The sequence below is a fragment of the Poecilia reticulata genome, chromosome 8 (genome assembly GCF_904066995.2).
Source record: "Poecilia reticulata chromosome 8, P_reticulata-male-v2, whole genome shotgun sequence".
NCBI classification, from domain to species: Eukaryota; Metazoa; Chordata; class Actinopteri; order Cyprinodontiformes; family Poeciliidae; genus Poecilia; species Poecilia reticulata.
Genome location: NC_088837.1, coordinates 10,047,115 through 10,073,183, shown reverse-complemented (window position 1 = coordinate 10,073,183; position 26,069 = coordinate 10,047,115). Strand labels below are relative to the sequence as shown.

The following is a 26,069-nucleotide window of genomic DNA, read 5'->3' as shown; positions in this document are numbered from 1 at the left end:
TTTACTAGTCTGCTAAGACCGAGTCCTAAGACTCAGGACAGGAGGGACACCTCTCAAGTCCATACGGTTAAGTCCGTCAGTTCTCTTCTAACCTGGTGAAGACATTAAAGGTGACTTTGAGAAGCAGCTTCCACTCCCAGGGGATCTGCATGCCTTTCCTCCGCTGCTCGTCTGCACATGCTTCACTGCTCCATGGAAGTACAAGCTGTGTTTTGTATCCGTCTTCCGTTTCTTCGCCGTTCCTTCCTCGTGCTCTGGATCTCCTTGAGGGCAGAGCTGCTCATGCTGCACTGATTTGCACCCTTGTTTTACATCTGGTTGTCAAGCCACACTGGTTAAAAGGACCAGTGGTAACTTACTTCAGCTGCCAGCCTGGCAGACGTGAAGCAGTTGTAATCGTTTTCCTTCAAGTTATTTCTTGTCGTTAAATCTGTTTTCTTGTATTATGGAAACATCTCACTTAATCTCAGGTCTTTGGTGACCCGCTGCTCTGTTCCTCCATTGGAGCAAACCATGAGCATCCTAAATCGACACAAAACCCTTTTCATCTGTCAACTTCATACCACCTGAGGATAGGCAGTGAACCATGGAACCATCAGCGCCATCTTTGTTGTCGCCGACAAAAACGTCTGTCTCACAGATATTTTAGCTATGGGACGAACTTGCTGCGTTATTGGGTGTAATGTCCGATCACACGACCGAAAAGGTAAAAAGACGGAAAACGGACTTTCGTTTCACTATTTTCCTGCTTGGAAACAACGCGAGGAGGCTAAGCTAACGGAGCTAACGAAAAGAAGTCGAATGTCCTGGGTGTCAGCGGTTGAGACGTCCTGATATTACGTTCTCCAAAATCCCCAGATACCTACAAGTTTGCTCCAGACATTTCCATTCTGGTGAGTGTCTAAATTCGCTTTGTTAGTGTTGTGTCATAATTTATTTTGCTATTTTGTCCGAGTGTTCTCATGATCAGTTTCTGTTGAGTTCATTTAAGTAGGTCAACCTTGCTTAGGTCGGGCTAATATTGTTTATGTTTATGTAGAATAGATGTGCCTCTATTCCAGAACAGCTGATTCAAATGATTGCATGACCATCAAGTACTGCGGAAGCCTGTTAATCACCCAGAGATGCAATTCAGGTGTGTGGCAGAAGGGAAGCAACTAAAACATGCAGGACAGGGGGTCGGTGAGGACCAGGGTTGAGAAACACTGGTTTAGATCTTCACGTTACCTTTGTTATCCGTTGTCTCCTGTTTTATTGTGTTTCGGATTTCCTTGTTTTACCGAGATTTTGGATTTAGTTAGTTTGTTTAGTTAATTAAAAATAACATCTTCATAAAGTACATCCACTGCCTGCTGCGTTTGTGTCCACCGCCACACCACATCATGACACTAACCAGATGAAAAAGCCCATCTTAAAACATTTAATGTGTAATTAAACAATAAAGGTGACAAGTAAATGTTATGAAACAGATCACACTTTAATATATATTTTATTTAACATATTTCAGGTAAGTAAACATGTAATGAAATAGATCCAGTCCTAGAATTTGATGTAATTGAACATTACAGGTTACAAATGTTCTTATCATCTGAGGTAATATATTTTATGAACCTTTAAAAATATATATTTTTTCAATATAAATTGGGTTAAAAATAAAAAAGGGGTCTAAATGGAATAAAAATATGCCTAATCTAGTTTAGTAGAATAATTTAACAGATTTTGAGTTAATGGGGGACACGATTTGGAAGCTATTGAAGAAAACATTTAATATTATTTAAAATATTGAATATGAAATATGACAAACATTTTATAGAGGATAGTGTGCCTCGTTTAATAGCATGAATTACCACTTTTTTGTATCAGTTGGTCACAAGACAAAGCATTTATTTATAGGAGTGTTTGGGTCGGAAATTGACGGTATCTGAACCTCCGAGCGCTTCAGGAGGCATCGGTAGAGAATAGCTGGCCGAAATTAGCGTTCATAAATCGTATCACCCTTGAGCTGAACGTCCCTTAGTCCGCGGAGGGCGAATATCCAGTAACCAATTTGCAAAACAACTTTGCTGCGGTCGGTAATACAATGAAAACACCGGTGTTCTGACTAGTTAGTTTTGGTCTAACTAGTGGGCTGCAAACATGGCGCCAAACGACGTAAACGTCTTACTCCTCCCTCTACCTCTCCCTCCCTTCTCCACCTTTCACTCGCACGCGGCGCTCCAGGGCATGCGCAGTAGTTTCCTCTCAGCGGCAGAAAATGTCTGTCTAATCGTCAGTAATAGAATAGCGCTGCATAAATCATAAGAAATCCGATGGCCACAGCTAACTCAACATCGCTTCGCTTTCACAGACGGTGAAACTTTAACTTCTAACTTTTTTCGTCACTTAGAAAAGTAGCTCAAAGAAGGTAGGCTCCGTTGACATGGTGTTAGCAAAGCTAGCTGTACAGAGACACCTAAGCATTTGTGATGAAAAAAAGTCACTCACTGCCCGAATTATTGTGCGGAGGCGTTGACTGACTTGTCGCATATATGGGACAACGCTGTGTCCAAAGGTCTGCAATATAGTGATGTGACATTCAGAAACAGTCGATTCTTCTCCACTGCTCTTTACTTATTAGATAGGACTGGAGTGCCACTGAGAGCCGTTGTTCTATCAGATTACCATACGCTTAAGAAGTCCAAGCGTCAGAGGAGTTGTCAGTTCACCATACGCAGCAAGTTATGACGAAAATAAGTCATTAAATTGTTTTCAATGATAACTATATAGATATAGATGTGTTGTCATGGTTTAAAAGTGTATTTAAAGTGTCTGGCTGCAGCTGGAGTCAGCTACAACACACGCCCGTGTAAAACTCACTTAGCGGCTAAGTCAGGATGCCATAAAACTGTTAATAACAAAGTGTATGATGATCTACGTCATGATTCTATGTTGCAGATTAAATGAAATGTTATGGTAATGAAGTGTCTGACAGATATAGCCGTTGTTCTGTCAGAGAGCCATATGCTGTCAGGATAGCATACTTGCAGTGAGTACGCAGTGACTATGCCAGCGCATGCGCAGTAAGAAGTCCGACCATCAGTGGACCATCAGCCAACTGTGATCCATACGGCGTGACCGAGGCTCTGATCCGCACTTGTCTGCTGAGTGAAGAGGGCGAGGAACCGACGGATTACTAAAACCCTCAACTCCGACTGACTTTTACCGCCCTCCCAAATTTCTTTAAAATATACTAGTACTGTATTCTGTCAGGATAGCATACGCAGCAAGTTATGACGAAAATAAGTCATTAAATTGTTTATAATATAACTAGATAGATATACATGCGTTGTCGTGGTTTCAAAGTGTATTTAAAGCAGGGTCTAGCTGCAGCTGCAGTCAACTACAACACACTCATTAACCTATTTAACCGCTAAGTCAGGATGCCATAAAACTGTTAATAACAAAGTGTATGATGATCTACGTCATGATTCTATGTTGCTGATTAAATAAAATCATATGGTAATGACAACGTATGCTGATCTGACAGAACACTGTGAGTTCGTGCTAAGCGTATGACGATCTGACCTGACAGAACACCTGCTCTTTGTTCTTGTAATGCTCTGCGTACACTGCATCATTATTTTATTTAATTATGTACGTTGATATTTAAATTATCAAATAACTAAAACACAAGAACGAAAGAGCATGCACAGAATGCACATTACTCTTTGATTGTTTTTGTTCAAAGTGGCAGCTGTAATGTCTGCCATGGTGTCAGACTGCCTGGCTTCATGTACTGGGAGAGAGAGTGAAAACAGTCACGGTGAGCGCCTTCTGTTTGGTTACTTCTTGCTTGTTGCTCCTTGGTCAGTGTTCATAGTTGAGCGTTATTTACCGTCAGGGCATTGCCTCAATTGCTATATTTAATGGTGCACAGTGGTGGTTTCTTACATGAGCAATATGGGCAAATGCCCAGGGCTTTATCTTTTTAGGGATGGCATGAGACCATCACACATTGTAGCACAGAGATGAAATATTTAATATTGGTAAAATGTATTAAGTATTTAATATCTAGGTGTTTTTATGGGAATATGGATCTTTCAGATCATTTTGAGAAGCAATTTTGATTATATTTTACATTTTATTGTGTCATGTACCTCGGGGCGCTGGTCTTGGTCTTGACTCGGTCTCGACTTCCCTCAGTCTTGGTTTTGACTTGGTCTCGGACCCTAAAAGTCTTGGTCTTGTCTCGGTCTCGATACACTCTGGTCTTGGTCTTGTCTTGGTCTCGGGTTATGTGGTTTTGAACACAACACAACTACTGACTACCTCCTCAAGATGTCATTTGTATTTTTTTGTTTTACTTAAGAACCGTTACTCAATAACGTTTATGAGTTTGCAGATGATGTAAAGATATACAGTACTCTAGCTACCTCATCATCCATTTATGGAAGTGTATACCCAACTTTCATACAAAATGATCTTTTTGTGTTATAAGATGTCTTTAAGTTGTCTATTGGCTTAGAAACAAAACACAAAGACCGATTGTTGCTTACTGATATATCGTACTTTCAACTAGTTTAGGTTTTCAAAGTCCCTCCACCCTGAGAGAGCAAGAGTTTAGCTTCCTCCCAATTCAATAAAATTAATTCCTGCTGTTATGTAATTCACACAAAGTGAACAGTTGTTTTGTCTCAACAGGCAATTTAACATGTTTTTTTTTTCCAAGCTGGCCTATTATTGGGTCATGATGCTTCTGTTTTCTGTTGTCGTTCAACTCAAGTCTTTAGATGGAGACTTGCCTAAAAAGTACTTGTGCTAATGCTTTCCATCCATTAAAACCATCAATGATGCATGAACGTATAACATTACCACAGTCTGTCCCATTAATCATCAGCAATCATTCGGTATGATGAACTCCTTGCGAGTAAATGTTGCTTTATCTTTTTCTGTTGACCTCAGGCAGCCAGTCCTGTCAGGCTTGCTGGCATATGAGCTACACACTGGGACTATGTCGTCCCTTTCCACATCCCATGAATAATCCATGACCTGAGAGGCTCCGGGAGCAGAGCTGGGTGCTTCGTGAGAGGCTTCCTCTAAAGCAAACTGTCAAGACAAAGGCAACAGTGTCTGCATTTACTCGCCAGAAGGTAGGAGAAGTTGGACAACAACAACTGCAACTGTTTTCCTCAACACACAGCTTTTGTTTCTGCATGAGAGAGCGGATTTAGGGTCGTTTGAATTTTTCCCTCTCTTAGCAAATGAGGACGTGTTTGTTGGTAAAGGAAGACTACTGGAGCAAAACCAAATACGCTTGGTTACATTTTACAACGCATGCATCAGTTGACAATTGCAATGTACAGATTTTTGAGAGGAAACAGTTATCGGAAATGAATGAGCAGCAGTAAATCAGGACCCACTCTTAGTTGCTGCAGAGGAAAGAATAAAACCTCCAAGTGATGCGGTGTTCCAGATATAGTGTTTCTGACAGGGAGACTATAATAGCAGGAGCATCTGCCTCACCTGCCGCAGAACATTCCTCCACTGACGACTGCCCCGTCTTTTATATGTAGTCTGCACCACAGCGGTGCAGTTCAGGGATCACACACCGCCTCTGTGTGGCATAATTCGCAAACTTTGGGTTTGTTTTTCTGCCTCCTTCACTGACTCGCCAACACATTTCCTGGTTGTTTGCAAACTGTGTCAGATCATTTAACACAGTCTGTGTTCATTTGTGAAAAGGTTGTTGAAGAGCTGCAGCTCCTTCAGGACAGCATAACATGAGTCCTGTGTATGTTCAGCTCATAATGACTTTCTAAGCACCATGACACCATATAATTGATGATGGTTGGCTGCCTTATTCAGTAGATGATACATCACGTTTTCAGGACGCCTTTCCAAAATTTCTAAGCAAATTCTGTATTTGTAAAAAGATTTGACTGATTTTACTTAAAGCAGAAAAGCAGGAAGCATTTTTACTGCTGTTAAAACAATATTGCGTTACAATAAAAACATTATCTTTAGCATTTATTGTTTTTATTCAAGTGCATTAACTCAGCTATAGAATAAGGATCTATTAAATGCATTAGTGGTTTTCTAGTGTTTATTTATTTGCTTATGCTTTCAGCTATTTTATTGTGTAGAGCTGATATTTCAAAATTTTTAAGCAGCTGATTATGTCTCTTCTCAAGTGAAGAAAATAGAATGCATTTGCTTTGATGAGCTTTAGAAACCTCTAATTTCATTTAAATTACTTCAAATCAAAGCAACAGTATTTAGAAACTGTAAATTGTTTTAAATTGCTTTCTATTTGAAGTTTGGTAACCATTTGTCTATTACTACTTCATTCATTGTCAGTTTAGAAAACTGTAAAAAAAAAAAAAGGATTTGTAGATACAGGTTTTCTGATTTTCCCTCTCACTTCGAATGCATTTTTCGCAGATGGAAAGTTGAAAATCTGATATTTATTGAAGACTCACACTGAGTTGAGTGAATCAGCGAAAGGCAAACACCGGGTGTATAAAATTCTGTCTGATCTAGAGCAGATATAAAACTGAGCTGCAGAACTAAGTGAAATAGATAAGACAAAAGGGGGTGGGGGAAATCCCAAAACGTGAACAAAAATCCTGACAGAACATTATACTAAACTACATCTGCAGGCTGGTCATGGCAGACATTAGAGCTAAGATTTAGCAGCAGAGACAATCGGGGACAATGAAGGGTAAAGATTTTATACATGAAGCTAAAAATGAATACTCACAGTACACTGAGCAGTTTTTTACACTCTGATTGTTGTCAGAAACTGCTCAAGCTTTTGCTTAGCAACACTAAACAACCTTCATACTTTACAAACAACACATGTTGTCTGGTTCAGTCAAACCACATCAGCACTCGTATTATCAGTTTTGACTATACCTCGTGGTTGATTGAGAAAATAACTTCTATTTAATGTGTGATGACAAGTCTTAACGGTTCTGAATTGCTGTGATCTCAACAGTCTCCGTGTTACCTGACACTCAGTCTTCATTATCACTGGACGTTAAGCCGAAGAGATCAATGTAATTGCAAACATTCCATGCGGACCAAGTGAGACAATTTCACGCTTGAGACAATGATTGCTTTCAACACTAATGGGCAACAGATAAGACACTCCCACAGATGTAAATTTCCAAACATTAACTTCTTGTCACAATGACAGGCTGAAGCCTCAGATGCTTCTGGTCACTTTGGGGTTTGGCCTCGTTTTTACTTTAATGTAAAAGTGGAAAAAACTATGTTGTGTCAATAATTGTAGCTAAAAATATCACTAACATAACTAACAACCTGCTACACATATAACTGAGTTCTGGTAATGAGATTACTCTTATACTCATTGGGTCTGCTTTGGACTTTAAATCTAAACTCTAGAAATGAACAGTGTCATGACTCTAAAGGGGAATAAACTAGAAAATAAAAAACAAAAAAACACACTCACTATGGTTGACAGCATCCACCACCGGTTACAGTTGTGAACTTTTAAAAAGTGGCAGTGTAATTCAATAAGATCCAACATACTTAGTTTTATCCTCTCCCTCCACCATGACCTCTGTCTCGTTTCTCCATTTGGGGCAACTAAGTGACTTTGTCAAGAAAATGTTAATGAGAACGGCTTTTGCTGAAGTCTGGCCTCAGGTTCCCCTGAGTCTTCACGTTATTTGCCAAGGATAATATTTGGGATTCTCAAAAGTTCTGGTTTCTGCACAATTATGGTCCCTCTGTGACAGGAGTGGAGATGCAGAAATACCTCGCAGAGTAATGAGCTGTTCAGGGACATGAAGTAATGCGGAAATGAGTAGTTCATAGTCAACTGCTTTACCGAACAGTGACCTTCCTGCACAGAATATGACTTTTACCACAAACGCATACATCAACACACACACATTGACTTACCTTGTGCTGAATCGCTGCCTCTGTTCTCAGCCTATTCCAGTAGCAGTGGATTTCTTCCCGCATTATTTTCCTCCAACAAGTTATTCCACACAGGGCTGCACAGTGGCGCAGTTGGTAGAGCTGTTGCCTTGCAGCAAGAAGGTTCTGGGTTCGATTCCCGGCCTGGGGCCTTTCTGCATGGAGTTTGCATAATCTCCCTGTGCGTTGCGTGGGTTTTCTCCGGGTACTCCGGTTTCCTCCCACAGTCCAAAAACATGACTGTCAGGTTAATTGGCCTCTCTAAATTGCCCCTAGGTGTGAGTGTGTGTGTGCATGGTTGTGTGTCCTGTGTGTCTCTGTGTTGCCCTGCGACAGACTGGCAACCTGTCCAGGGTGACCCCGCCTCTCGCCCGAAACGTTGGCTGGAGATGGGCACCAGCACCCCTCCCAACCCCACTGAGGGAAAAAGGGTGCAAGAAAATGGATGGATGGATGGATGGATGGAAGTTATTCCACTGAATGAAGCACGTACAGCTCCCTTTTAACCTCCGTCTTCCCATTTCTGACGCTGGATCTTCAATATCCTCAAGTTTGAAATACCAGGCGGCTGCAAGCCGTGTGTTAGCTGTAGTGGTTAAGTTTTGGCTACGGTCCGTTTTGTTGTGTTGATAACAGCAGGAAAATGAAAAAAAAACTAAGCACTGGATGATACAGGCTAATTACTGGACACAACAAAACTCAGTTGTTGTTCTTCATGGTAAAATTTCAAATAGAAAGCAATTTAAAACTATTTACAGTTTCTAAGTACAAGTAGATGTTTCTAAAGCTCATCAAAGCAAATGCATTCTATTTTTCTCACTTGAGAAGAGACATTCAGCTGCTTCAAAAGCTCGCAGATATGCTAACTTTTGCGTCTTGTTCATGGTACAGCTCTTGCAGTTATGGTTAAAAACAATAGGAGCAAGCGGGACCCAGAATCAATCTATGTGGCAAAAATTTAAACGGAAGTATATCACCACTTCTCATGGCATATACCCCATTCTTGCCTGTGACTGGTGAATATTTGATAAAAAATAAAATAATAAGTTTGGTTATTTATTAAAGTTTTATATAAAAAGAAACTGTTTTTGTTACTCAGTACTTTAGTAGACATTCTACCAAATATATTTTACAGTTATTTGAGTAATGTTTTGGACGACTACTTTTTACTTGTATTTGAGTAAAAATATGTTGAAGTAACGCTACTCTTACTTGAGAACATTTTTTGGGTACTCTACCTTCCTCTGTTTAAAGAACAGCCGACTCAATATGTTCGTTAACTTTACCATGTCCAGGTAAAAAGGACCAGTTCAATTCATAGTTAAGTGTTTACACATAAAGACATCAAAGAAAATACATTTCCCAGAAAAACACCAACAACATGCTAATGTCGTCTTGAAAAATAGCCAACGTTACTAGTAATAAGAACACAAGACGATGATGTTGCCAGTCGGCTGGTCCGTCTCGGCTTTGTGGCTCATTCTCTTCCATTTGTGTCCGAACAGCAGCATTATTATCCTGTCAATGGCTCCCGGTGTGCCTCCAAATAAAATCCTTGATGCTCCCTGCCGCCATAACTTTTAAGTAGAACGCCACTAAGCTGCCATAGCAACAGCTGAGCCGTCTTCTGGTCGAATGCTGCCATCCTTCTCGCTGTCAGCTTATATTTTGTTCGTCATTTCTTTAAATACAGGGCACCAACTAGTGGCTAGTGGCAAAAAGCTTTTTTATTTGATCAAAAATAAACTAAATATTGAAAATTATTCATGGTGATGAAATGAGTGCTTTAAATTTAAAAGATTAAAATCAGAATCGCAGCGCCACAATAATAACGGAAGTAGCCATTAGCATTAGCCGAGTTACAACATTTCCTTTCCCTTAGTGATTTATTTTTATTTAATTATATTTTATTGAAAGCTGCAAGATCTCTTAAAATTTTGATATAGAATTCAGGGTTCAGTGGTCATTTAATATATTATTTTTCTATTATTTTATTAATGTGGTTTACCGGTTTGGATAATCTGACTTCCTATCAATGAAGAAAAAAACGTGCAAAGCAAAAATACACCAGACACAGACCTGCAGGCCAGAGGTGGTCCTAGACGGGGGCCAACAGGGGTACTGAGGAAATTATACTAAATGTGTTTTGTTAACATTTAGTGGTAGATTTATTTAACCTTCACAATTTTACTTTAACAATGAATTAAATATTATAGTACTGCACTGTTAGCTGCTGTATTGATAGGATCATATTTTCCATTTGCTAGATCAGGATCTGCAACCTGAATCTCTGGAGACACAAGTGGGTCTTTGCCTCACTTAATATCTCAAATGATGCTGCTGGTAAGTTTGGTGTAGAACCAGCCTCCAAAGAAAACAGTAAAGACCTTTATGAATATATTTTTTAACCAGCTATAAGGGGCCAGACTTATATCATCAGCAGCTTTATTGAGATGGTAATTTGTAATGCAAAATATTATGCTTAGTGACTTTTTTCCAATGGGCAATTTTAAGTGACAATGCAGTACTTAACTAATTTAGAATTATTTTTGTGATATTTATGAATGGAAATTGTGTACAGTATTGGTTTTGTGGGTAGAGTAGTCGTCTTGTAATCGGAAGGTTGTAGGTTCGATTCCAGCTTCCTCCTGCCACGTGTCGATGTGCCCTTGGGCAAGGCACTTAACCCCAAATTGCCTACCGAGGTGGGTATTGCTGTATGAATGTGTGAGCGTTTGTGAGTGCAAATGGCTGAATGTGACTCTAGTGTAAAGCGCTTTGAGTGGTCAAAAATGATTGGATAAAGCGCTATATAAGTTCAGTCCATTTACGATTTACCAGATGTGGTCGGAGTGGCCAAGATGGGGGCGAGCTCTGTACACACAGTGAATGTTGGTGTGTACACACAGTCCAGTCAGTTTCACGTGGTTAAAGTCCCCCAGCTCATGTAAAACGCCTCCGTTCATCTGCATTGAGCTAACGGTGTCATACAGCTCCTTTGATGCTTTGTTGCCGTTAGCACCCGGCGGAATGTAAACAATGGTGACAAACTCCTGAGGCAGATCGGATGGCTGACAGCTGTTAACCAGTCCACAGTTTGTACACCAATCTGCATTCACTTACATACATTGTGCTGGTCCTCCTGACATACATTGTTTTTTCTGACTGTTGGTCACGGTCCGCTTGGAATAACTGAATACTGTTGATCTGGACACAACGTTAGCTAGTCTGTTGTCTAGCTAGTAAAAGGAAAGTAATGCTTACCTCTTTGTGCAACTTCAAATACCAAACAGTTGGAAGTTGTATCTCTATCTGACATAGAGATACAACTCTCAGATAGAGTTGTATCTCTATGTCAGATAGAGTTGTATCTCTCAGAAAACGGATGTTTCACTCCGTTTTTAGTTGGATACTTCATGACTGATGTACCCAAAAGAAATTACTCACAGGAGTATATCTGCTTTGATAGTTTTTTTCCACGTTGTTATTTTTAAATCCTGTTAATTTGATTGGTTATGCTGCAGCTTAAGCACACATACATACGGAGAGTGGAAAAACAGAGAGACGGTCTGCGCCTGTTAATACGGAACCAGTGAAATGAATTAATGAGGCACCTTTATAAATACTGTGTTTTAAATTTTAAGACTTTGGGTAAAATATCAAGTCTTTTCAAGTAAAAAGCTTTAAGTCAAGTCCCAAGTCAAGGGCGTGCAAGTCAAAGTCAAGTCCGAGTCTTTGACCATTTTTTCAAGTCAAGTCTCAAGTCGTGATTTTAATGACTCGAGTCCCCACCTCTGTTTTTACCATGTTGCTACATCCACAGCAGTGCTTGTTTTGTACTGTAAAAACTACCTGCTTATAAAATTAGCTTTAAAAGAAATGATCAGAGGAGATTAGTTGAGATTAATTACTTGAATATTCCATTTGACTGCTCATTTGACATGATAACACATGATTCATTTTTAAAGAAATAATTGCCTAAATTATTTTGGGTCCATTGGATATTTGGTACAACTCACAGCACACAAACTGAGTGAGTAATTAGCAGATGAGAAAGACCAAAAAAAAGATCGACTTCAGTTTTAATTATGCGCACCATACTGAATATCTGTGGGCTTATTACCGTTCTAGGATACCAGAGCGGCCTCCACTGAAAGTTTTAATCTTTATGGTTAAAAGCTGGAGACAAAAATCTGTGCCTGTAAGAGAGAAAACAAAATCAGAAAACATAAAAAAAAAATCATTTCACTACAAGTTTCAGTGGTTTACCTTGTTTCCTCTGTATTCAAAGTGAAGGTTTACCCAAATAGTCTCTCTGGTACAAAGTTAAAGATTTCAGCTCTATAAGCTTAATCCAGCTGCTACACCAGGAAGCCTGCATCTCTAGACTTCCTCGCCTGACTAGAGTCTGGAATATTATATTACATCTGCCAGGGTAAACAGCAGAAAAATCCAACCCATAATTAAAAAAAAATAAAAAAACTCAAGAAGTGGGATATGATTAAAAATGCATGTAGTTAATTAGAAGGATTTACATTTATTAATCAAGTTTTATCTCATAGCAGTAATAGACAAAGTAGCAATATATATTCTACATCAAATTAACATTGACCCTGAATCTGTTCCATGACTTTTGTCCATTATGTCAACTGAAAGAATAACCATAGACTTAAAGTACTGCATACTCTTGTTGTTGAATTAATTAATGGAAATTGCAGTATTAAATTAGAGAATACATGTTGTTATTTATTTATTTTTTTAGTCTTTTGACCAGTTCTCTGTGTAATATGACAGCATCACAGAATTAATAGAAAACTTTAATAACTTCTGGATTTTATTTATAACATAAAAGGAAGAATCATAAGTATAAATTAAGCAGTCTCTAAATTCAGCAATTTTCAAGTCAACATGCTTACTGCATGGAATATCAACTCACTCTTGATGTGGTATGACGTAACATTTTAGCAGTTTTTAAGCTTTTTAAACCTTGATGGACCTTCAGACAACAGTCTGAAGGTCCATCAGACCGTTGTCTGATGTACATTTGATACATGGGTTAATCTTACAAGATAAAAAAGCAATATCAATTAAGAGCTATTTTTATTGCACATGAATATGTAAACTCAACTGTAGCACATACAAGATCTCACTTTGACTCATTCAAACATATGACAGTGCTGCTGTGCCTTGCTGACATGAATGTTGGGAAATTGCGTTACTTGACATAAATGCCCTGGAGGAAATTAAATGCAGAACAATAAAGCTCAGCTTGGAGCCTGTGCATCGGTGATCTTAAAATAATGAAATAAAAATAATGATGGAGTGGCTGATGTGTTGGTTTGGAAGCCCTGGGGAAGTCAGGTGTTAAAAATATTGAGTACTGTTATTTGAGGTTTGAATATAACCAGACAAATCTCTAAATACCACACTGGGAGAATCAAGAGTCTGAGGGACAAACATGTCAGATAAACTGACTTGATCTTATGCGATCTTTCCTGTACGGATAATGCACTATCAAATAACACCGTGTGCCAAATTGAGGAGCGGTGGCTTTCTGTAATCCCTTTAACCACTGGTCAGTCTGGAGGGACATAATATCTAATCCAAGGTCACTTTTTTCCACGCGTGTCTGTTCAAACTCATCATGTTACGTAATGTTCCCATTTTAGAAATCACTAGAATGTCATATGTTAAATTGGAGCTTGACGAAGGTACATACAAAGCCATGAGTAAAGTACTTCCACACTAACTTGTCCATTTATGGAAATGCAATTTTTTCCCTACACCTAAAAACTGGCTGTGTCACCCTTGGTGACTGACTGCCATCAGCCATTTGTGATAAGTGGCAATGAGTGGATGTTTGTCTTGCTGTTTTACGTAAGCCACATTAAAGGGTTTTCAAACATTATTAGCTTGTCTAAGACCAAGACATCTCAATTTTGTTTAAGTTCAGACTTGCACTTAAACATAATGACTACTTCAGTACCAGCATTTTTACTGGGAGTTGTATTTGTTGGTATGATGTGGATTATTGTCCCTGACTCAAGTGTAATTCAGCTGATGGCTAGACTCTTATCTTTGAGGATTTCCAACCCTGGTGCAGAATTAATTATTCTATTAATTCACAATTAGTTCAGTTGTATGATAGGCTTTCGTGTTCCTTTTGATCAGAAGAGGTTTTTAGTTTGATCTTCTTGGCGAATCGTGAACACCGATCCTAACTCGAGCAGGTCGGGTCAGTGGAGTGCAGTGCATGCCCCAAGCACACTCTTGTTAGTATTTTCTGCTTTGGTTGTGATTTCCTGGATGACTATTTGATGCAAGCAACGCAGCAACGCCAGGGTTTGCCAGTGCTCCACGTTTTCTCTGTTTTTGGGTAATGGTTTTTACTGTGGTGTGCTGAAGTCCCAAAGCCTAAGAAATTACTTTCTACCCATTTCTAGACAGATTCTGTTTAAGTGGTTTCACTTTAGTTCTCAGCTTTCCAAATAAACAAATAAGTGAATCACAGTTATTTTATGATTAAAGGAGGGAGCAGTTATTTCTGCGTTACATCGCTTCTTTCTACTAATGAATAAAATCATCATTTGTATTCACTGTGGTTACTTTTTTCCTGATTTTAAAATTGTATGCGCTGAAATAATTCACTGTAGAAAGAAATTGTTAAATTGGAAGAAATCTGTCATTCCGGCCTGGAGAACTTTGCTGAATGTCTTCCCCTTCTGTCACAACCCACTTTCCTGTCCACTCACGGCCAAATAAAGGCCTGCACAGCCAAGAAACAAAGGTCAAAGTGGACGACGTATTAATGCCAAGAATGTGATTAATTGTTTCCTCATCCATAAACTGCAGCTTCTGAATGGAGATACCTTTAATGTACAACTTGTTATCCTGTCCATAGTGAAATACAACCTTCAGACTGAATTAATTCCCATGAGTGTGTTCAATAAAATCGGACCTTAAGGACGTGTGACATACAAACCTTCCCTTGTTCTAATATATATATCTATATATATATATTTAAATAGTAGCCCATTTTAACCATAAATTTACTCCTAACAGGAACATGCTTTTGCTGAAGAATCTGTATAATAAAAATGCTAATAGGAATCCATTACATTAACCTTTGCTTTCTCTTAGCTTGCTCTTTACTTAATTGCTTTATGACTATTTTCAGTCTTCAAGCTGTGACACTATTGAATATATAATTTATTTTACAATTTTATATATGTAAAATAAATAATTTGACATATAAAATTATGTATACATATATAAATAAATTTATGTATGTATAAAATTATTTTATACACATATATATTATCTTACTGTAATGATTTGAGATGTTGTATAAAGTCCCTCCTTCATTAGAAAGGTGCATAAAAAGATTGTCCCAGTGGAAATAATGGCATTTCTAATACAAAATGGCAGCTTGTAAGTAATTTCAGTCAGGCTTTAGATCCAGCTGCAGCACTGGAGCTGCTCCTTCCAAAGTAATTAGTGACCTCAGTCAAAATGTTGCACAAAATTAAATTACTGTTCTTATCCTTTTAAAATGAAGTGCTATATTTGATACACTAGACCAGTGTTTTTCAACCACTGTTCCGCGGCACACTAGTGTGCCGTGAGTGATCGTCAGGTGTGCCGTGGAAATTATTCAATTTCACTATGGTACCGTATTTTCCGGACTATAAGCTGCTACTTTTTTCCTAAACTTTGAACCATGCGGATTGTAGCCCGCTGTGGCTTTTCTGTGGATTTTTCTTCAACCACCAGGGGGCTCTCTAGCAGGAAGTGAATCATTAGAAGTCAAAATTGTAAATCAAAGAAGAACGGCTAATTTTCATTTAGAGCAAGCACTTGCTAGCAGCAGGCACGACAGAGAAATGTTTTCAGACTCATATCATGCAGCTTTTAAGTTGAGGGCTGTCGATCTGGCACTACAGGAGGGAAATAGAGCCGCTGCATTTAAGCTCGGTGTGAAGGAAACCATGGTTCGGCTTTGGAGACGGAGTGCTGCGTCCAGCTGATTTATTAGGTCGCAGCCCTCTGCTGAGTCCTTATGGAAAACCGGGAGCAGCTTCCAGTTTTTATTTTATTTTATTTTATTTTTTTAATTGAGGGTGCTAGTATGGTGCGCTCTATAGTCCGAAAAATACGGTAATTGGTTTTAAAAGATTTTTGAAAATGAATTGTCTGCAAATAATGCCATCTTCAAGTGTTTGTTGTAGTAGCGGCGTAATCATGTAATTTTCTTACCACTAGATGGCAGTAGGTACAGAGCATTTTACATTACAACAAGAGAATTAGAGATGCATGAATGTTACAGGCAGCGGTGAGAGCATCGAATCTAGCAAGACAGTGATGGAAAAGACAGTGAAGCTCAGCAGTAGTTGGGTTGGAAAGAACATGGGTCCATTTCCCACAACATATCTGTGTGAAGTGAGCTTCTCTAGTCTGGCTACTATAAAAACTAAAACCAGAGAGTGACTGAGAGCTGTGGAGGAAGAGCTTTGTCTTTCTTCAATTTCTTCAATGTAAAATGTGATAAAAATGCATTTTTGTGTTTATTTGATTCCTATTCAAGAGACTTTGATAAGAATGACTATATATGGAATAGAGGCGGCTACAGGGTATCTTTGTTTCCATTTTTGGTTGGTGGTGTGTCTTGAGATTTTTTCAATTAAAATAATGTACCTTGGGTCAAAAAAGGTTGAAAAACACTGCACTAGACTATAGTATTTTGATCAGTTGTCGTCATCTAAACATATATTAACCCTTTAACTGTCATGGATCCATTGACTTACACATAAGTGTTTTGAGGCGACAGTTAAGGGAAGAGACTTATTTCATCCTCAGGAATATGATCTGTCAGCAGCTCTGGGTTCATTACAATTCTTACTATACTGCAAGTCATAATCTAACACAATGTGGTCCATAAAACGATTTAGCAAAAAAAAAAAAAGAAGAGTAAAACCTTCACCTTCTCGCACTCGCAATAAATTGGTTTATATCATCAACTGGGCCGTTGTTATTCAACGGCCCAGTTACAGTTCAAACCTAAATCTAGTCCAGTAGGGACATTGGGGGGGCTAGTGTACCATGAGAGGTACACTAGCCCGCCTTCAATGTAGGAAGCAGTGCTTCCTATTTCTTTCCCACATACTTTCTCCATCATATCTGACTGAGATTTAACAAAGGAGAATGGGGAAAAATATCAGTGTGCATTTTTGAAAGCTGGTCTAAACGCCTCGAATCACTTGCAGCTGTAACCGATGCCAACAGTGGTACTACATCGGCTTTGCAAAACACACTGCAGTTTTTTTGTTTTTTTTATCAGTAAAGAATATTGAAATCCATGAATAATTTTCTGTCTTTCAATCAAAACATATATTTCTGACGATGCGTTGCGCAACTCCAGATAAAATAACTTCTATATAAACAAACAAGACAGCTTCAATGGTCAGAGCTGACTATATTTTTTTCTCTCTGCGGCTCCTTCAGTACTTCTGCAGGCGGATCATTTTTAACAAATCAAACAGCCATACCTTCAAAAATCGGGACTCCGAATTCACAGCTCTAAATGATATGGACGGCTTGCACAACTCGGGAGTGCACATCTCCAAAACCACTCAGGAATAATACAAACAATACTGTACTGTGTGCCTCTCGCTCTCAGCACAGAAGAGGGTCCAGCACCTCGCGCTCAGACAAACAGAGACAACCCGCTGATGAAACAGCCGTGTTCATAAACACTTCATTGGGCTCTTCATCATTTTCCGCCGTTTATTGCCGTCTTGGTTTAATTTATATGCGCTCTCTTTTAATAAATGGGCACTGAACTTTCACAAATTAATCTACTTGGCAGATAAAAGGGAGTCGCAGCATAACAAATCACAATGCCACCCACAAAGCAGAGACGCACACATATGGGGAAAATAGCCTGAAATTTTTTTAGAATGAGACAGAGATGCGCTGCTGAAAAGAGCAACAGAGCGTCCCTAGAGAGAGAGGCAACATGGCTGCTGTGGCTCTAATTCAATAGATGACTCAGTTCCTGTGAAAACATGAGCTTTTTGTTGGCCAACAATGGTAATGATGGCTCTACTCTTCTCGTGTGAATAATGCGGTTCTTTATTGTTGTGCAAGTGCCTTGGGTAGAGCGAGGTGTGGAGCACTGGGAGTGTAGTCTAATCTGGGCGCTGTTGAATATGCAGATAAATGAAGTTGTTTTTGATGAAGTCTATATTCCAGTACGGCTCTTGTTAAAAACCGAAAGCAATAACAGGCTTTTCCAGACGTAACTTTGCAGAGTGTAATCTTAAAATTTAAACTATCAATGCTTACTATCAATTCATGGCAGATACTGTGGGCTGCCGAAAAGTGTAAATATCTGAAAACAAAAAAAAACAGGAGCAGGACAGGAAGGAAGCCAGGAAACATAAATGGAAAGACTGAAGGAATGAAAGAAATGGCACAGGGATGGAACTAACGGCTCTTGATTTATTGATAAGCAGAAAGTGTGACCATGTCAGCAGCATTTTTGCCAGTTTAAGTTATGTTGATTTGGTATCACACAGGAACTCTTACAGTTTGTCAGTTAAAGTTTGCACCTCGACCTGACAGAAATGCTTTGGTGGGACTTAACCTAGCAGAGAAGCTGATATCTGCAGACTCAACTGAGTTGAGGCAACTTTGGAAAGAAAAGTGAAACAAAGTCTGTTCCCAAAACTGAAAGATACTGAAAGATACAGTCATTGGTATTTTTGTGTAAAAACCAATTATAAAATGGAGTGGCGAATGAAACTGAGCTCTTCTTTCCTTTTGTTTGAGCACATGCCGTTAGCTTCTGTCGCTAACTGACTTGTGATTAGCACAACTGTTAGTAAATAAATCCCCTTAGTTTCCCCCCCCCCTTTCTTTTACATGCAGTAAATTTTTTAAACTTTAATGAACAGATCTGAATCTCCAATATTAAGAATAATAATTGTTAGAAATTGTGTTATAAGTTCAACAGTGGTGTGCATATTTTCTGTGAATTACAGCATTTTTCTACATGCATATGAGGAGGATTATGGATTATTAAATAAGCCTAAAAATGATGTGAAAATGGGTCTCAGCAACATCAGCATGATAAATACATAGATATTTAGGGAGTCTGTACCTTTCCCAAAGCAATAAAGAGGACAGAACAGGTTGAAAACAACCTACCCATACATGGCAGTTATGTATTTAAATGTGAATATGCACATTATAGTTCACATTTGAGAAACTAACATTTTCTAAAGAACAAAAAACAACACAGATATTAAATATGGTGGAAATATGACAGGATTTTTTTTTTTTAATTGAAAAACATTTGTTAATGTCAAAGTTTCATGTAGGACATCTAACATGAAGATTTTCTTTTCATGTAATACAGCAAAATATAATTCTAAAATATTTCATATCCACATGCATACGGGTCATGATTATCTTATTTGAACACTAGAAAACAGCGTGTTTCACATTATTGCTTCAGTCGGATTGTAGTGGCCTCCTGTCTGTTGAAGCTGTCATCTCGTACCAAGTTAAAGGAGACCTGCAACGATTGTTCTTTTTTCACAAAAGACTGAAGCAGCATTCCTCTTAAACATCCCTGGAAGACAAGATTACACCTGGTTTTCATCTGTAGGTCTCTTAGAAGCTCAGCTGGAAATTTGACAGGATTTTTCACTTTTTAGTTTTTTCCATAAAAGAACTAAAACACACGAGTGCCTCACTAGGTTACAGGGGGATGCATCCCATATGAGCTGGAGAAAAATGACAGTACATAACTGGGAACACCTCTTGCTAATGCTACAAATGTACAGGAAACCCCACAAGTACAAAGAAGATATGCAGAAACTCAAATATGTGCTAATGAAAGTCCCATGGATGATATTTGAGACATGCTAACAGATTTCCATTAAGAAACATTTATGGAAAGTACTAAGACTGTCCATGAAATTAGAGTCTTAACATAGCATGCAATTTTATCATGAGCAAAAATGTATTGCATTACGTTAACACCCACAATAAAAAGCATCGCTTCGTCTATTAAACCCAAATGTCTGAGCTTTACTATTGTGCGGCATTTTGTCTGTGATTTAATATGTCACCACAGTAGCAACCCGCAGCACAGTAAGTGAATAAATTATTCACCTTGCATTGCAGAAGACAGTTCACAGCTTGGAGGAAATATAAAAGCACATTAAGCTTTTGTCAGCGTGATTTTACATTTTTTTTTACTCTGACGGACAACTGACATTTTACATATTGAAATTTATCTCCCGACTAGTATAAGAAACATACATGATACAAGAAATACACTGTAGAGCACGTCTTGACGTACCAGTCCATCTACATTCCTGTCTTCAAATGAACGCGATCCAAGAGGCTGAAGACGGCTTCCTCTGTGACTGAGCCTTAAAAAGGTTGAGGGCGCTGTTATCTGGTGAGAGGGTGAAGTAGAGTTGCTGCTCATTTTTGCTGAATTGAGTGATTTCTACTAATGATGCAGAGATGAAACGCTGTGAAGAACTGACGTTGTCCATGTTGCTGATCCATTCATGAGCCAAAACCTTTATGATGCTTTACATTAATTGCAAAACAGGCAGAGTGATTATAGTTTAAAGAGTCACACTTCGGTGTGCGACTCTTTAAACTGAGCAAATGAATGAATGATGTCTCTGATGCTAATACATAAACTCCCGACTGTGATCTCATTCCTGTCCCCATTTTCCAGCGACTGGATCAAAGTGAAACATGAAAACATTCAGGATGGAGAGGGCTGCAGTGTGAATGTGCATGTCTTACTTTGTAACCATGTCAGTAGAGAGAACATTTTATTTATTTTTACTTAAAATGAAAGACTTTTCCACTCACCTGAAGCCTCAGGTGTTTTTTCTGTTTCGAGATGATTTTGCCTGCTTTAGAAAACACCCTTTCACAGTTGTAGCCATGAAAAGCTACAGCAAGTTTATACAAGTTGGGATAAACATGTTTTCCTTTCCAATACTCTGGTCTAGGAGATTCTTCACTCTTCCAATGTCACCAAATGTTTGTATGATGCTTCTTCATCGTTGTAGCCTAAAATGACTTAGCTGAGCATGGTCCACTTTCGTTTGTGAGCTCGTTTTCATGCAGATCTCTATAATGTCTCAGCAAAGATGAGGTTTTATTGTCGCATTCAAGTTCTTTTGAACGTATGCACACTTCAGCTTTTAAAACATCAGGGACAAGAAGGAAGAAATCTGAACCCAGGATATGCTATGGTGTTTTTTTTTGTTTTTTTTTAAAACTCAAGTAGTTACTGGTGATGATTTATTACTATGTGCAAACCTTATTAGGAGAAATGAGGTCAAAATGCTGCCAGATTGGGAAAACCTCCTTTTTTTTGCTGGGTCCATCACAAATACAGGATCTCAAATAAGATCCAAACACATGCAAAGCAACCCCGAGACTCAACATGTGTAGGGGAAATGAGCAGCATTTATATTTTGATTTAAAGGTAAACTGGTGACCCAGTTCCTGAATCAGCCATGTGGAACGGACACCTTGTAAGGCTTCGAACATCATCACACTCATCAACACGAGTATTATTGGCCCCACGTTTCGAAGACACATCAATAGTTTCTACATCTGATGATAATTCCTCCAGGGAAATTTAAGTTGTTTGCTCACTTCCTACTGCAACAGATAGCTGCAAACTGAACTCTACTCTAAACCCCAGCACCTTTCTGAGGCCCCACAGCAAAGCAAAACGTGTCCAAATTCTCTCCCAGTTCACCACTGTAGATTGTTTTTTACAGGTACAATCGGGAGAACATGCCAGGTTTGAATTTTTTGAAAGCGTCATGGTTTCAGTGAGGACGATGGAAACTGCAAATTTTACCTGTAGCTGGATTCTTCTTTTCCAGTAGTAGTCAGAAAACCCAGAGCTGGATGGACTCTACATCCACTTTGCCCGTACAACGTCTAGAGATCAACCAGAATAAACTGGAGCTTGCTACTAGAGAAAGAGGATGTCTAGTTGTTTTCCCCAATAACTGGAAGACACCAACTGAACACTGACGTTTTCTGGTTAAACATGTTAAAACTTTTAGATTAGTTTTCACACACATTTTTCATATCGCTTTTTTTCTATCACCTCCAACATCAACATTTCTAACTCATCAAATGACTGAGATGCTGCAAGAGATCATGATTAGGTTCTCCAAGAACTCCTCTTTGTTTGTTGCATACCCGGACCTCAGCTTCTTTTAATAACCATCTTTTTTTCCCCTCTCCTATTTCTTTCAGCTGCCTCCAAGCAGCAAACAAGACTTGCTTCTAATGATACCAGCAATGTAAAAAAAAAATGAACAAGTGTACTGAATGTGGACCAATTACTTGAGGTGGTAGGCAGACAAGAATTGGTTCATGTTTTAGGAAGGTGGCTAGAGTTGCTTTCTTTGTTTGCTTAGGAAATATTGATTAATAGAGAAGAACAGTAGCAGGAAGGTACAGTAGAAAAAAAACGAGGGTTGACCCATCTTTAAAAAACAAAGATTTTTACTGGCTTTCTGATGGCTTTATGGTGGAGAAAACGTGTAGAGATTGATTAAATGATTCATTGCATACAGCAATCAGTCTCTAAATTAGTATATAAAAAATTATGATGAGTTCTTTAGTGTAATAAAAATATATTACTTTTTAAAGAATGGCAAAGGAAACATGAACATCTAAACAAACAAATGAGCAGTCATGATTCTAATCTGCTACTATAAATGGAACAAACAACAAAATGTCACCTGAAGAATAACCTAAAAATTCAACAGTTGACAGATTCTAAGTAACAACCAATTTATTCACTATACCAGACCTTGAGGATTTTAGACTGTCAATTAAAAAAATGTAAGCAATTTCTCACTTTGCATATGCTCGTGACTGAGGATGTTTTTGTATTTCAACCATATCAAACATGCCTTCAGTCCGCTGGAAGAAGGACAGACTCATCACATCAAGACACGACAACGCTCGTCTTTTAAAACATGGCCGAATAGATCTAAAGTCAGGTAGAGTGAGAGATCTACCTGACTTACTGATCTAAATTCATTAGCTCTTGGATACATCGCAATAATCTACTGACATGAAACAGAAAAAAAATAAATACCGGAAAGGAGAAGAATAGCAAGACAAGTATGACTGACAGTTCTATTACAGAAAATGTAATTTACAAGCACACTGGTGAAGGTTAAGGCCTGGAAGGTCAATCGGTGTTACATCAACATTGTCAACCTTTGTGTCTTTTGTTGTAGGTTAGTCCTCAGCCTCTTGAACTGTTCAGGCAGGTCAAGAGGTTGACCTTACCTTTGTCCTCTGGAGCCTTCGTGACCACCGCTGTGCCAAACTGATCCCAGGACACTAATTTGTGACGAAGTAGCGGAGACTCATTAGTCACCTTCGCTCTGCTTCTTTCCCTGAAAGTGCAACTGACTGTCTCAGAGCGATGCGGTCTACGGAGTACAAATAGAGTCCAGCTAGAATGGTGAAAAAAAAGGCAAGACGTTTGCTCTTTAAAGTGTTATTACTCTTGCAAAATGAAAAAAAAACTTTCAAAATCCAAATTAATGTTACGTTGCTTAAATCTGAAAATGCAGCTTAAAGAGGGGTACTGAAAACATCATCTTTAATAAAATTGTTTATTTGTCCAACCAAGGAAATATTCAGATGAAATGAAAATATCTGTCTTGTGAAAAAGTCTTGACCTCCAGCAGCCGAGCTAAAAAATATGCATTCATCAGCTTCCTTCCACTTCACAACAACATACTTTGTGTTAATCTTTGACTTATAATCTTTAAATGCAGTATTTTTATTTTCCACTAACATGCAATCTATTTTGGACAAGTTGGGTGAGAGGTTGAAACAACTCCAGACTAAAGTTAACCTCTACTCTAAAGCAGCCTCTCTAATTTAGTTTTTAACACCTATAGTAAAAACAGGTTACACTCCATTTTTGAACATGGCATCCATTTATGTTAAAAGGTAAACTGAATTTTTCTTTTTAAAACAGACAACTTAAGTTGCACCACCTGTACTGCAAACAGAGCACATGTTTTCACATTCAAACTACGTTTCTGCAATACATTGTTTTCTTTTATAATTTGCAGTATGTGCCATGAAAGTGTCCCTTTATACAAAAGTGTTGCAGAGATTCTCTTACAACCAGTAAAGTATTTTTGCACCCGAGTACAGGATCGATGTTCCCAGCAGCACATGTGGCACTGCGGTTTCCGCATAAGTTGTAATCTCTCAGACCACACCAAAACCTTCCAGGCCTCTGGAAAACCGTTGAGAACAAAATTATTTCTTCGTGTTGAAGCCTCGGCGAGCGCGAGAATGAATTTTCGCTCACCTAAGGCAAAACACCGCAATGAATTCCTATCGCTGCACAGTCGACGAGTGCAGATTTGAGAGAAGACACGAGCCGTTGAGGAGCTGATGAATAATTTCCACGTGTCATTGAAGTAGGAAAGGTGAAAGAGGCGCAGCGAAGCTTAAATAATCACAGGGATCATAGCTGGATTCAAGACATCTCATGTCAATGGGCAGGCTGCATTTTTACGTGATATTACGTTGCAAAAAAATTAAATAACGAGGAGTTGTCCGTTAGACGGCGAGGCAGAAATTCTTTTAATAAGGGATTGCAAATGAACACTATAAAGTCCGTTTTCGTGGGAGTAATCAGTTCGAAATGAAAATCTGCGATGGTTCAAGGCTTTGGTTTTTTTTTTCTTTCACCTTCTCCTGCTGCATAATCCTGGCTCTGGCTGGAACCTTTGATCCACAGACTGGAAGGTAATCTGAATTCAGATGTAAGAAACTGTTTGATCAGGACTTGATTGGAGCCGACACAACCATCTATTTGATCAGATTCAAGCAAAAGGTGGAACAAAGGCCAATCATCTTGTGACGCTGCGAGACAACTAGTCCTTTACGGATCGTCGTTCCAGCCGCAGCGTACGCCGTGTGCTACAAAGGGCGGAGGCTTTTATTTAGAGGCATTTGTCATTTTACATGCACATCAGCACAGCTTACAATAAGCTCTATAAACAGGGAGTCTGAAGTCCATCCCTGTGGTAAACTCTAATTCCCCCATCTCGCGCTCGTTCTCCTGCTTGCATAAATATCAGAGCCTAACATAACTTATTTGTTTCAAATCAGGTTATTCCCTTTTATTGTAGCGTTGCACGTCAACTTCCTGGGTGATATTTCCCAAGGTTCGCAACAAATTAAAAGTAAAAAATGTTGCCCATTTCTTATTTGAATAAGCTCATTCACATAGGATGAACAGGAGATGCGAACAGCAATTCGCAAGTCTTAGCCGGATCTCATTTTCCTCAGATCCCACTGTAGCTCTGGGTGTGTGTTTAAGGTCGCCTTGGTGAAAAGTGACACTTTGACCCAGTTTCAGTCCCTTTGCAGATTGAGGTTTCTTTCAAAATCACCCAATATCTAGCTCCATTGGCTCTGGCCACATTCCCTGTCCTTGCTTTTCAGATTTTCACGTCAGAAAAATTCTAGGAAACCTTGCATCATTTTCCTTCCTCTACATAGGTATACACAACTTTTGTGTTGGTCTGTTAAACAGTCCCAGTTTGTTTTGTAAAAAAATAAAAACAAACAAACAAACAAAAAAAAAAAAACTTTCAGTGAGTATCACTACAAAGTTCTGCATTGATAAAATCAGACAAAGCCTGGTTCCAGTGGGTGGGGGAATAAATAAAATATACATCTGTAGAGGACAGAATTTAAAGTAGTTCTTTTTTTTTTTTTCCCCCCAGAGGAAAATATTTACACAAACATATTTGCAACTCGAGCGTCTGAACATGCTTCTTGTCTTTATGCATAATAAATGACCTGCAGGCTAAGAACGTAGCTGTAGATTTCCCCACACTGAATTACACAAATGCAGCAACAGATGCCACACTGTGCAGGCTTCCTTGTTTAATCATATAGGTCCAAGCATGCATACAACAGCGCCTCCTTCACATATGGTTACCACCACCTGCACCACCTACATGTAAAAAAAAAAAAAAACACAGCAGGCCAATGGAGGCACTTTATATAAATGTTACCATCAG

General features: G+C 38.8%; 2 long non-coding RNA genes across 4 annotated transcripts in view; one reads left to right on the top strand and one right to left on the bottom strand.

Moving 5' to 3' along the window:
* Window positions 1-26,069, top strand: part of LOC103469136 (uncharacterized) — a 68,138-nt gene that overhangs the window by 1,964 nt on the left and 40,105 nt on the right. For 2 of the 3 annotated variants that reach the window (XR_014088566.1, XR_014088564.1), the window contains exon 2: window positions 4,942-5,129. This is a non-coding gene — a long non-coding RNA (uncharacterized LOC103469136). Of the gene's footprint in view, window positions 1-3,470; window positions 3,803-4,941; window positions 5,130-26,069 lie in introns of those variants that run through there. The other variant, XR_014088565.1, reaches the window with a different exon arrangement.
* On the bottom strand, window positions 19,237-25,589 carry LOC103469135 (uncharacterized). The gene is made up of 3 exons (XR_534307.2): window positions 20,830-25,589; window positions 20,297-20,395; window positions 19,237-19,561 (listed from the first exon to the last, which is right to left on the bottom strand). It is a non-coding gene; the product is annotated as an uncharacterized LOC103469135 (long non-coding RNA).